Source organism: Mastomys coucha, unplaced genomic scaffold (genome assembly GCF_008632895.1).
Source record: "Mastomys coucha isolate ucsf_1 unplaced genomic scaffold, UCSF_Mcou_1 pScaffold5, whole genome shotgun sequence".
In the NCBI taxonomy this organism is placed as follows: Eukaryota; Metazoa; Chordata; class Mammalia; order Rodentia; family Muridae; genus Mastomys; species Mastomys coucha.
In genome coordinates, this window is record NW_022196911.1 from 79424425 (window position 1) to 79436577 (window position 12153).

At 43.3% G+C, this 12153-nt stretch overlaps 1 pseudogene across 1 annotated transcript in view; it reads right to left on the reverse strand.

Moving 5' to 3' along the window:
• Positions 1-1224: 1224 nt before the first annotated feature.
• LOC116078716 overlaps positions 1225-12153 on the reverse strand; it is a 12781-nt pseudogene continuing 1852 nt past the window's right edge. The window contains exon 2 of the transcript XR_004113621.1: positions 1225-1229. The product of XR_004113621.1 is annotated as an ankyrin repeat and MYND domain-containing protein 2 pseudogene (transcript). The remainder of the gene's footprint in view (positions 1230-12153) is intronic.

A 12153-nucleotide genomic window follows, 5' to 3' on the forward strand; every position in this document is an offset into this window, starting at 1 on the left:
CACATGACATCACTTTGCCAATCAGAACATGTCTGAGGAACTGACGAAAATGCTGAGGCACACCACCAGAAGTTTTTTGGTGTGTTTCTCTCTATGGACAGATACAGCTCAAATATAAAAATGTAAGGTGGACCAAATCGTGAGTTAGCGAGTTGTTAGACAACAATCCTTCATCACGTGTCCTTCCACTTGCTTGCTTTAATATACTATGTTTCTCCTGTGTCTGATTCAGGTAATGTTCCTTCATGAGTCTGCATTGGCCTTCACCTCTCTCCTCATCAGGAAAACAGTCCTTCCTCTGTTCACCCCAGACAAACATCATTCAACATGACTGACTCCAAAGAACCCTTAAGTTTCCACTTCAAAGCCATCAGCCCACCCATGGTCTACACAACAATTTCCAGGTTAGTCAGGGCTACTCAAAAAAAAAAAAAAACTCTTTCCAAAAAAGAAAACAAAACAAAAAACTCAACCACATGGTGGCTCACAACCATCCGGAATGCGATCTGATGCCCTCTCCTGGTGTGTCTGAGGACAGCTACAGTGTACTTACATATAATAAACACCCTCAAATTCTGAGAAGGAACCCTACAGAGAGAAGACACTCCAAAGCTAGCCACACTGTGTCTGAGGAATTCCCAAAATTTTTGTCCTGTCAAGGTACAGCTCTGTCTCAGCAAGTCTATCATCCAGAGAGCAAAAGAGGCAGGCACAAGGGACCCTGCATGTTCTCCTAGGGCTCCCATTCCTCCACTACTCACATAAGCAGCGTTCTGTATAAAGACATGACTTACAGAAAAGCATTGGTCAAAGACAAGCAGCCGTCATAGTGGAGTGTGACCCTTTATTTTCAACCAACCACACCCACTTTGAAGTCTCTGAGTAGCCATCTAGTACAGGAGTTACTTCATTGCCTACATTTGCAGGTAAGAAGGGCCCAGATTCCACAGTGTTTAGGAATTTCATCTGTAGAGCTCCAAAGGGCACAAGTCCCATCTGTCAGAGAACATGCCACATCCTATGTAACTGGATGTCCAAGATTCCCCAGATGGGGTGACACTCCTCACTGGGTGTCTCTGCTTCAGCTCTCACTCTGAGATGCTGAGCTACACAAATAAATATTTCCTTTGCTCATTATTCGTACAAGGGCCAAGCTGTGGTGTAACAAGAAACACAGTATTAAAATGTGAACTTGGCTTTTTTGTGGTTATCATATCACTTCAATCAACCTAAGGACAATTAGAGAGAAATCAGTTATGAAACAGAAAAAGGAGCCAGGTGATTGGCAGACACTTTCTGGAAAGCTCCTGTTTTTATAGAATTCACCATTGACTAATCCTCTAAAGCCCATGTTTCTAGCTTTATTGAGGGTATAAATTATTTTCTGAGTTCAGCCAAGCTTGAGCCAACATGAAGGAAGCCCTCATCTTGGTTCTGGTGGGTTTCATCACCATGGGATGACCATTGCCTGTTCTCTGTCTAATTGAACATGTAAGTGTGTTAAGGGATCCAAGCTGAAATCAGAGAGGGTTCAAATCTCAGTAGGACCGTAGGCTGGGCTACCACTAGTAAATGCCATGAGTCGACTCTTTGGATCAAACTCAGTCTCTTTGGCCTATAAGTGTAATCATTCTTTACCTTTCTTAGAGGTAGTGGTGGGGAGGCATCTGACAGAAGCTTCAGTAGCAATCATGGCAGTTCCACTAGTTTGAAGATATGCTCTGAATATGGGACTCATGAGACCACATGCTCAGAGATGAACCATGGGTCTGATTTGATGAAAGAGGTGTACCTATCATTAGAGATTATATGGCATCCTCATGGTGTAAAGAAAGGGCTATGATGGTGGAAATTTCTTCCTACTGAAACTATATTGGCTGTGGAGGGGGAAGACACTCTCGCAAAAACCAGATACAACAGGCAGGCTTAAGAGCAAGACTGGAGCTGGTAAGGATGAGGGAAGAGCCTTGGGGTGCAGAGGAGGATATGGGATAAGTTAGTCTCTTACAAGTGATAAGTTTTCAGGTCTCTATTCTCAATTCTTAACCTGGCTTTCTGCCTTTTTCAGGCTTCATAAACATCATTGCACATTTCAGAATTACAATAATCTGGAGCTTGTCAAAAGCTGACCCCAGGAAGTGCTCAAATCTGTGATGTATAATGCTCCAGAGATGAAATGTGCCCGAAAAAATGAAGTGCTGCAGCATCAGGCATGGTCACATGTTTGTATGTCCGGAGTCCACTTCACTTGAAAGTTAGTATACTCCTTGTTTTCCTTTTCTATTGTTGTATCAAGACCATGACCAAGAAAACTTACAGAAGAAAGAGTTTGGTAGGGGCTTTACAGGTTCTCTGAATGAACCCAAGACCATCATGGTGGGGAGCATAGCAGCGGACATTGGATTACACTCTGTAGCCCTCTACTGTGTAAAAACAATCTCACAGTGACTACAGGGAACACAAGTCAACTTGACTTAGGGCCATAGGATCATAACAGGAGACATTTTACTCTTCTCTCCCTCAGCCAAAGAGGTTGACTCTCTCAGGGAAACACTTGTTCCTGGGAGGGAGAAGACAATGAACTTAATGAAGACATTCATTTACTGAATGTCTTATATTGTCAGGCACACACAAGCTAGGAAGGAGATTCAAAGGTCAATGTAACTAGCCTTCAGAAACAGACTGAATGTCAGCATGAGCTCTGCACCCATTTCTGCTAAGTTCTAACAGTGCTGACTAGCTTTGCCAGGGAAGATGTCAGTGCAGATCAGCCAGGAGAAGCTTAAGATAGGACACACAAAGCCCAGCAGACAAGGAAGACAGGATCAGAAGGTGGTAGAAGAAGCCTTCCTTGAATATTCAGGACGTGATTAAAACAGCTAGCTACAGTGTCTGGGAGGGGGACTCAATAACAAGCCCACATCCAATCAGTAATGAGCTAAGCAGCAGAGAGTTGGAGCTGAACAACTAGAGGTTTGTAAGCAGAGGAACCGTCATGATCAAATCTGTATTTCAAACAACTGACAGCCAGCGGAAGATAGATTCATTCCCAAAAACCAGGACTGAAGGCCAGCCCCAGAAGAGTTCTTCAGAAATCACAGAGTGTAGAAAGACCTTTGGAGTGCTGACATTGGCCAAGGACAAGAAACTGGTCTTCTGGCAGGAATCTGACATTGGCCATGACAAAGTAAGCTCAGGCAGGAATCTGACATTAGGGACTAAAAAGGAAGTAAGTTTCTGGCAAGAATCTAACCTTAGGCCATGATAGGGAAGTAGGTTAAGGTAGAAATCTTAATCTTAGGGTGGCACAAAAGAAGTAAGCTTCAGGCAAGATTTTGGACTTGGATAATGAAGTGGACTCAAGTATTTTGGTCATTATGACAAGCCCTTTTAAAAAACTGTCATGGGAGTAATCCCGGGACTTTGCTTACTGCCTTGCTGGTTCCTTATTGTATTGCTTTCCCTTAATAATGAAAGACCCCCCCAGAACTGGGGAGATCCTTACTCAAGTCTCGGGATGACGCGACAACCCAATAACTCACAAGAGACCGAACTTGCTGCAATCACATGAGGTTTATTTAGGATAGGCCGGTACTGGGGTTGATCTCGTGACCATGCTGGCCAGAGGAGTTCGACCCCGAACACAAGAAGTGAGGGGTATTTAAAAGGGAAAAACCACAAATGGGGGAGCGGGGAGAGGGTTACCAAGGAAACATAACATAAAAACAGTGGAAAATTTCAGAGGGACCCAACCCAAGGTATTTAGTTAAGGAGGGGAACATATTCATTCTAGGAATGTAATCTTCATGTACCAGTCGATGGGATGGAGAGGCTCGTAAGCCAGTAGACCTTCATTCCTAGTTCCGCCCTCATTGTGGATCATTCAGGAGGGGCAGGTATGGGGAACCAGAGCCCTGAGGCTCTGAGTTAGCCAAGTTCCTGGAACTAGCTACTCCACCTTTTTGGCTTGTTACAGAGGTTTTCCATGCCACCTTTTAGGTAAAGGTTATACATTATACATACATTTCTATTAAATGCCCTCATTTTAAATTCTAAGATTCTCCAGCCTTTCAATACTTGTATGTAATTAAAATGCCATAAAAGCAGACTGGAACAATTAAATTTGCCTTCAGTATCAGAGTTGACTGGGCTCATGCTACAATGTTGTCTAATTGTCTTTTTTCTTTTTAATCCTCGCTCCTGCGCTGGAAAACCTGTTGACTGACTGAACGGGCTTGGTCAATAGAGCCCATATTGGGCTCCTCCCTAGACCTAGAATTGCATGCTGGGAAGAGGGATATCTATACTGTGGTGACAGCTTCCTAATGTGTTTGTGTCCAAAATAAATTGTCCATAGCTTTCTTCTTGTTGAAGAGTTCGTATTTGTGCATCCTATTGATTCTTCTGATCAGCAGAGCCATCCCTGCAGCCTCCTATGAATACTGCTCAGGATCCTAGCAGATTGGGGACTAGATTCTTCTAAGTAATTCCTCTCCCTCTGCTATCTCCAGACATCATAGGGGGCATGAGAAGTTTTTCTATTCTGTGAGTATAACTTGGTCAAACAATCAAAATGAGTTAAGCAGTTCCATAGAGCAGTCCTGTTGATGCTGTATTTACTGGGTGACGACTCAGGAGAAGCAGGAAGGGCTTAGAATTCCCTGTGATAGGCAATACAACATCCTGAAGGACAGGACATGTAACTCTGGGAGATCAAGCATGACCATGAATGTGGGTTCTCACCAGAGGTAGGAGCATATGGAGCTGGATAAGTGGTAAATAGTACATACTGTTCTTCCAGAGATCAGTTCTCAGCATCAGCACCAGGTGGCTGAGGATATCATATTATTCCAGTTCCAGGGGGATATGACATCTCAGACTCCTGCATTCAGTGCACAATACCCTACCTCAAAGAAACATACAGATTAATTAAAATAATTTTTGAAATATTTAAGAAGTATCAATTAGGGTACCACTTCCTACATTAGGACTTAGAACTTAACAGAAATACAAGCAGGAATTTTGGGCCATTCCTGTCCTTCAAGGTCAGCACTTGGCATCTGCATGGTGCTCTTGTTCTTCCCTGTCCTTCCTGGGCCAGGTACAAGCAATGTCCAGGTTAGATTTCTGGTTCTCCACCATTGTTGGGGTTTATGGAGGATCACTGCCAAGGTTCAGTGAAGAAAAGGGCAAACCCTTCCTGTTTAGAGAAGAGTCTCACCAGGAAAGAGTGAGCCTCCACTACCTTCACAAGATCCCCAAATTCATTGGAAATTTAGGTGTCCCTATCTGTTTCTATCACAGCTCTGCTGCTGATTCTCTCAAAACTGTCTGGCCCTTTGCTCCTCTCACAACTGCTGTATCTGTAGCCAAGTGTTGGTGGTATGCTCCTTTAATTCCAACAGGGGGGAGGGAGAGGCAGGTGAATCTCTGAGTTTGAGGCCACCCTGTTCCAGGGCAGTCAGGGCTACTCAGAAAAAACATCTCATAAAAACATGATAAAAGTCGTGGAAAGATCAGGAATTCAAGGTCCATACTTAAACACAGTAAAAGCAATATACAGCAAACCAGTAGCCAACATCAAACTAAATGGAGAGAAACTTGAAGCAATCCCATTAAAATCAGGGACTAGACAAGGCTGCCCACTCTCTCCCTACCTATTCAATATTGTACTTGAAGTCCTAGCCAGAGCAATTAGACAACAAAAGGAGATCAAAGGGATAGGAACTGGAAAGGAAGAAGTCAAATTATCACTATTTGCTGATGATATGATAGTATACTTAAGTGACCCCAAAAATTCACCAGAGAGCTCCTAAACCTGATAAACAACTTCAGCAAAGTAGCTGGATATAAAATTAACTCAAGCAAATCAGAGGCCTTCCTCTACTCAAAGGATAAACAGGCTGAGAAAGAAATTAAGGAAACAACACCCTTCACAATAGTCACAAATAATATAAAACACCTTGGTGTGACTCTAACTAAGCAAGCAAAAGATCTGTTTGACAGGAACTTCAAGTCTCTGAAGAAGGAAATTGAAGAAGATCTCAGAAGATGGGAAGATCTCCTATGATCGTGGATTGGCAGGATTAAGATAGTAAAAAAATGGCCATCTTGCCAAAAGAAATCTACAGATTCAATGCAATCCCCATCAAAATTCCAACTCAATTCTTCACAGATTTAGAAAGAGCAATTTTCAAATTCATCTGGAATAACACAAAACCCAAGATAGCCAAAACTATTCTCAACAATAAAGGAATCTCTGGTGGAATCACCATCCCAGCCGGACCTTAAACTGTACTACAGAGCAATTGTGATAAAAACTGCAGTGACAGGCAGGCAGATGAACGGAACAGAATTGAAGACCCAGAAATGAACCCACAACCCTATAGCCACTTGATCTTTGACAAAGGAGCTAAAACCATCCAGTAAAAAAAAGACAGCATTTTCAACAAATGTTACTGACTCAACTGGTGGTTAGCATGTAGAAGAATGCAAATCGATCCATTCCTATCTCCTTGTACAAAGCTAAGTCCAAGTGGATCAAGGACCCCCACATGAAACCAGATACACTGAAACTAATAGAAAAGAAAGTGGGGAAGAGCCTTGAGCACATAGGCACAGGGGAAATTTTCCTGAACAGAACACCAATAGCTTGTGCTCTAAGGTCAAGAACTGACAAATGGGACCTCATAAAATTGCAAAGCTTGTATAAGGCAAAAAGACACTGTCAATAGGACAAAACAGCAACCAACAAATTGTAAAACCTTGGACTGAGGTACCAGAGAGAATAGCCATGTAGCTACTGCTGGGATCAAATTCATTCACTTTGGCCTATAAGATCACTGTGCCCATCTTGTCTTCTTAAGAGAAAAGGGAGGGGGGAAGGGAGTGACAGAGGGGAAGGGGGAGAGGAAGAGGGAGGAGGAGAGGGAGGGAGAGAGAGAGAGAGAGAGTTGCAGGTGATAACGCATGTGAATTACATCAGGACAGTTACTCTGGTTGAGAGATATATGTTGCATTTTGGATTCATGGGAGCACTTGGTCAGAAATCAACCATGGGTCTTCTATAATAAGAGAGGTGTAGCTGTCATTAGATATTTCATGGCATCTTCTGAGTTGTACAGAAGGAGTTATGATGGTGGAAGAGTTTTTTTCTACTGAGACCTTATACATTGTGGAGGAGAACACTCTCCCAGGGGCCAGAATCAATACTCAGGCTTAAGAGCAAGGAGCTGGTGAAGCTGAGGGAAGAGCCCTGAGGTACAAAGGAGGATAGAGAGTAAGCTAGTCTCCTGCAGGTGATGAGCCTTCAGATCTCTAGCATCAATTCTCAACCATAATTTTCTTTCTGGTTCAGGCTGCATATACAAAATTGTGTATTTCAGGATTAGTAAAACCTGGAGCTTGTCCAAAGGCTTCCTCAATACCTGCTAGAATTTGTGTTGATCGATGCTCAGGAGATCAATCATGCCCCCAAATGCAGAAGTGCTATCCCAGTAGTTGTGGCTGTCTGCAAATTTCCTGTTTTTCGAGTGAGTATATTCTTGTGTTTTACTTTTTTATTGTTGTAATATGGCACCATGACCAAGTCAACTTATAGAAGAAAGTTTATTAGGGGCTTACAAATACAGAGAGTGCATCCATGACCCTGGTGGTGGGAGCATGGTAGCAGGCAGGTATGGATGGCACTGGAGCACTGCCTGCAGGCTTACATCTTGAGAAGCAATCCTGAGGCAGAGAGTTTGATAACTGGGAAGGATATGGGCCTCTGAAACGTCCTAGCCTGTCCCCTGACATACAATTACTCCAATAAACCCATACCTCCCAACATATTTCCCCAAAGTTCCAAAAACTGTGAACTGATTATTCAAACACATAAGGCTACAAGGGCCATTGTCATCCATACTACAACATCCTGTCAAGGAATGTCAAAGGGACTGAGTCAGTTCCCAGGGGACTTTCCTTGCACAGTCCCATGTTGCTTTGTCCACTGGCTGCACACAAGTGGCTGGATGTGTGCAAGAGAAAGGAACTGGAAGAAGTGGAAGAAGGACACCAGGTTACATGATCTGTGTCCTCTACACTGTAAAGACAGTTCAACCATGGCTAAAGTGACACAAGCCACCATGCCTTAGACCTACATGGAAATGAACTGGGCTCTCTCACTCTTCTCTTCTCAGCCAATGAAGTTTGACTCTCAGGAAAACAAGTGCTCCTGGGAGGGAAAAGACAATGAAGTTAATGGGAACACTCATTTACTGAATGCCTTAAGGTCAGGCAGGCATATGTGTCAGTGGAGCTTCAAAGGTCAATATAACTAGACTGTAGAAACAGTCTGTGTCAGCATAAGTTCTGCACCAGTTTCCAATACTTTCTAGCAAGCTAACAGTGGTGACTAGCTTTGCCAGTAAAGGTGTCTGAGTAGAGATCAATGAGGAGTAGCTTAAGTTAGGATGCACAAAGCCAACCAGACAAGGGAGTAAGGATCAGACAGAGGAGAAGTCTGGGCCCTCCTTGGGAGTTGGGGAATTGCTTGTTCCAGATGGCTATGGTGTCTGGGTGGGGGACTGAACAATAAACTTACATCCAGTCAACAATGAGCTGCCAAGCAGAGAGTAAGGGCTGAACAGTGAGGGGTTTCTAAGCTGAGGAAATGTCATGATCAAATCTGTATTTCAGATGACTTAGAGCCATGTGGAAAATGAATTCAATCTTCACAAGCATGACTGATGGCCAGCCCAGAAGATTTCTTCTGAATCCACAGAGGCCATGCTTGGTTACTTCATTGTCCTAGAACAGCATCCCTAGAAAACAAAGATACATAATGTGGTGACAATGTACTCATGTATTTGTGTCCAAAATAAACTATCCTCAGCATCCTTTTTGTGGTTCACTTCTTATTTTCACACCCCACTGACTATTCTAACCTGCAGAGCCATCCTTGCAACCTCCCATGTACACTGAACTCTCAGCATCTCATCAGTACGAAGACCAAGTCCTCCTAGGTAATTCCTCACCATGCCACATTTATAACTAGAGACAAGCCAGGAGACATAAGTATATTGGGGAGGGGAGCATTGTTGAACATCTTGGTTGCCAGTCAAACAAGCAAAAGCATGTCTGTCTCATAAAGCCGGCCCGGTGGAGCTGCATTTATTTAATGGATGATGATACAGAAGCAGGTATGGCTCAGGAATTCCGTATTGTAAAACAACCAACATCCTATGGCAGTGGATATCAAACTCCTGAGGCACAAGCATGACCTTTGGGGTATGGGTTCTTCTTAGCATGAGTTATGAGGATGGCAAGCTGGATCAGTGACAAATTGCACATACTGCTCTTCCAGAGAACCTCAGCACAGCTGCCAGCATCCATTTGTGATGGATCAGAACTTCCAATTACTCCAGGTCCAGGTGGGACCTAACAGCTCTGACCTCCTCAGAATCCTGCATTCAGTGCAGGTATACCAACATACCTCACCACACATGAACACAATTGGAAAGAATATGAAAACATTTAAAAGCATAGATCACAAACTCTAGTTTCAGCCTATATTGTGAGTGAGAACTCAACAGAAATAGCTCCAGGAATTTTTGGCCTATTCTTATCCTTCAAGGTCAGCACTGGCACCTGTAAGCTGTTTTTGTTCTTCCTCCGGCCTTCCTGGATGGGGTGTAAGCCATGTCCAGGTTTGATGGCTGCTTCTTTTAGAATTGTTGACATTTATGGAGGATTGCTACAAAGGAACAGTGAAGAAAGCAAACCCTTCCTGTTCAGAGGAAAATGTCACCAGGAAACATTTCGCGTCACTTCAGTTTTCTAGATTCCCCCACTTCATCTGCCAATGTAAGATGTCCCAGTCTGTCTGTTTCACAGCACTGCTCATCTGCCTCTCTTGTCTTACTTTCTTACGTGATGACCTATGTCTCCTTCTATATAGATCCCGTGTCTGTCTTTCTTCTTGTTCACCCATCTGGTCCTGTCATCCATCTGTCCTCCAGTTCCTTCATCCAGGCCTGGTCCTGCTCTTTGCTTCTGTAGTTGAACTCATCTGTACAGCCCTGCTTTCAAGCTGGTGACATGAAGTGGCCTCACTTGCAGCCACCACAGTTCCTCCAATTTCTTCTCTAGACCCTGGGTCATTATCTCATCAACCCAGACTCTACTTATATTTCCATTTCCCTGCTTCACAATATGTCTGAACATTCTCGAGCTCTGCTGTGGAGAGTTAGGCTTTTGGAGTCCTTTCTGTAATGCATGTCCACATGTACACAGGTGGATGTAGATAGATGTGTTTATTTTGTGTTGTGTCATATATGATCTGAGAGTTAATGTTAGTGATTAAGATTGGCATAAATGAACCTGTGTTTGCCTCATCCAGAGTTGCCAAAGAAAGAAGAATTGTCTTGCCAGTTGCTTCTGTTATAATTGCTAGATCAGAATCAAAGTGGTGGTGCACTCTTAATTCCAGCAGTGGAAAGCAAGAGGCATGTGGATGTCTGAGTTTGAGGCCTCTCTTGTCTACAGAACAATACTCCAGAATAGTCAGGACTACCTAGAAAAATCCTCTCAGAATAAATAAATGAATAAATAAAACCAACAATAACAAAACAAACATAAAACCCACTGCAATATATTGTGATTTATTAAGAATTTCATCAATCATGACCTTAAAATTACACATGATTTGCTGTATTTCTGACACAGCACACACATAACAAAGGAGGAAAGTCATAGGCACCCAGGAATATCTTCTCAATCTGAAGGAAGGACTGGAAACACATGGAACAAAGTGTGAGACCACACATCCCTGAGAAAGAACCACACAGGGAGAAGGGAGAAGATAACTATGAAGCAAGTCACACTTCATCTGGGCCATTCCCAAAGCTCTTGGACTGTCCAGCTACAGCTCTCTCTATCTTTCTCACTCTTTCTCTCTCTCTCCCTTCTTCCTCTCTATATCTATGTGTGTCTGTCTGTCTCTGTCTCTGTCTCTCCATCTCTCTCTGTGTTTCCATCTCTCTGTCTCCTATGTCTCTCTGTACCTCTGTCTCTCCCTGTCTCTGTCTGTCTCTGTCTCCTATGTCTCTCTGTACCTCTGTCTCTCCCTGTCTCTGTCTCTGTCTCCTATGTCTCTCTGTCTCTCTATCTCTCTCTGTCTCTCTGTCTCCTGTCTCTCTGTCTCCTATGTCTCTTTGTCTCTCTCTGTCTCCTGTCTCTCTGTCTCCTATGTCTCTTTGTCTATCTCTGTCTCCTGTCTCTCTGTCTCTCTGTCTCCTATGTTTCTCTGTCTCTGTATCTCTCTGTCTCCTGTCTCTCTGAATCTCTGTATCTCTCTGTCTCTGTCTGTGTGTCTTTGTCTGTGTATGTCTCTCTCTCTCTTTCTCTGTCTCTCTCTGTCTTTCTGTCTCTCTCTTTCAGAGTCTATATTAAGTATAGCAAAAGAGGCAGGGTCACTGCACAGGGACAAGGGAACATACAGAAGAAACAGTTTATTAGGGACTTCCAGGTTCAGTGGGGGGGGGGCATGGCCATAGCCCTATACTGTTTTGTTTTGTTTTGTTTTGTTTTGTTTTAATGCATGTAGGTAGATTTATTTTAAAGCCAACAGGGGAAACAGAAAGACAGTACCTTCTTCAGACAGGACACTCCAGCTTTGCTTACATGACACGGACACGGAAAACACAGAATGGGACATTCTCCAAGTGACAGCTTGAAATCACAGTTTCTGGACAGGAGGAGGGTCAGGAAAAGCTGATGGGAAGATAAGAGTTGGCCTTTTAGATAGAGGATGATGGTGCATGGGTGGCTCTACAGGAAATGTATACAGTGACTACCTAGGGTTGGATCCAACCCTTTCTGATTGTTCAAATCGTGTAGCGTATCGCTGCAAGGTACACAGGGTTCAAAGTGCTCTTGACAATTCCTATTTAAACTACAGGAGGCAGAACTATGGCAAAGCTTTAGGAACACAGAGCTGTTCTCATTACAGCTTTGTATGTCCAACTTGAGGACAACATTCACAAGTAAGTTTTGTTTCTCTGACTGCCCATCTCTGTGCTCCAATTCCTTCTTCCCTAAACATCACTTCTCTTTCCACATCTTCCCTGTTATTCTCTTTGTTCCCTAGAACCCAGATTTCTTCTTTAAGAG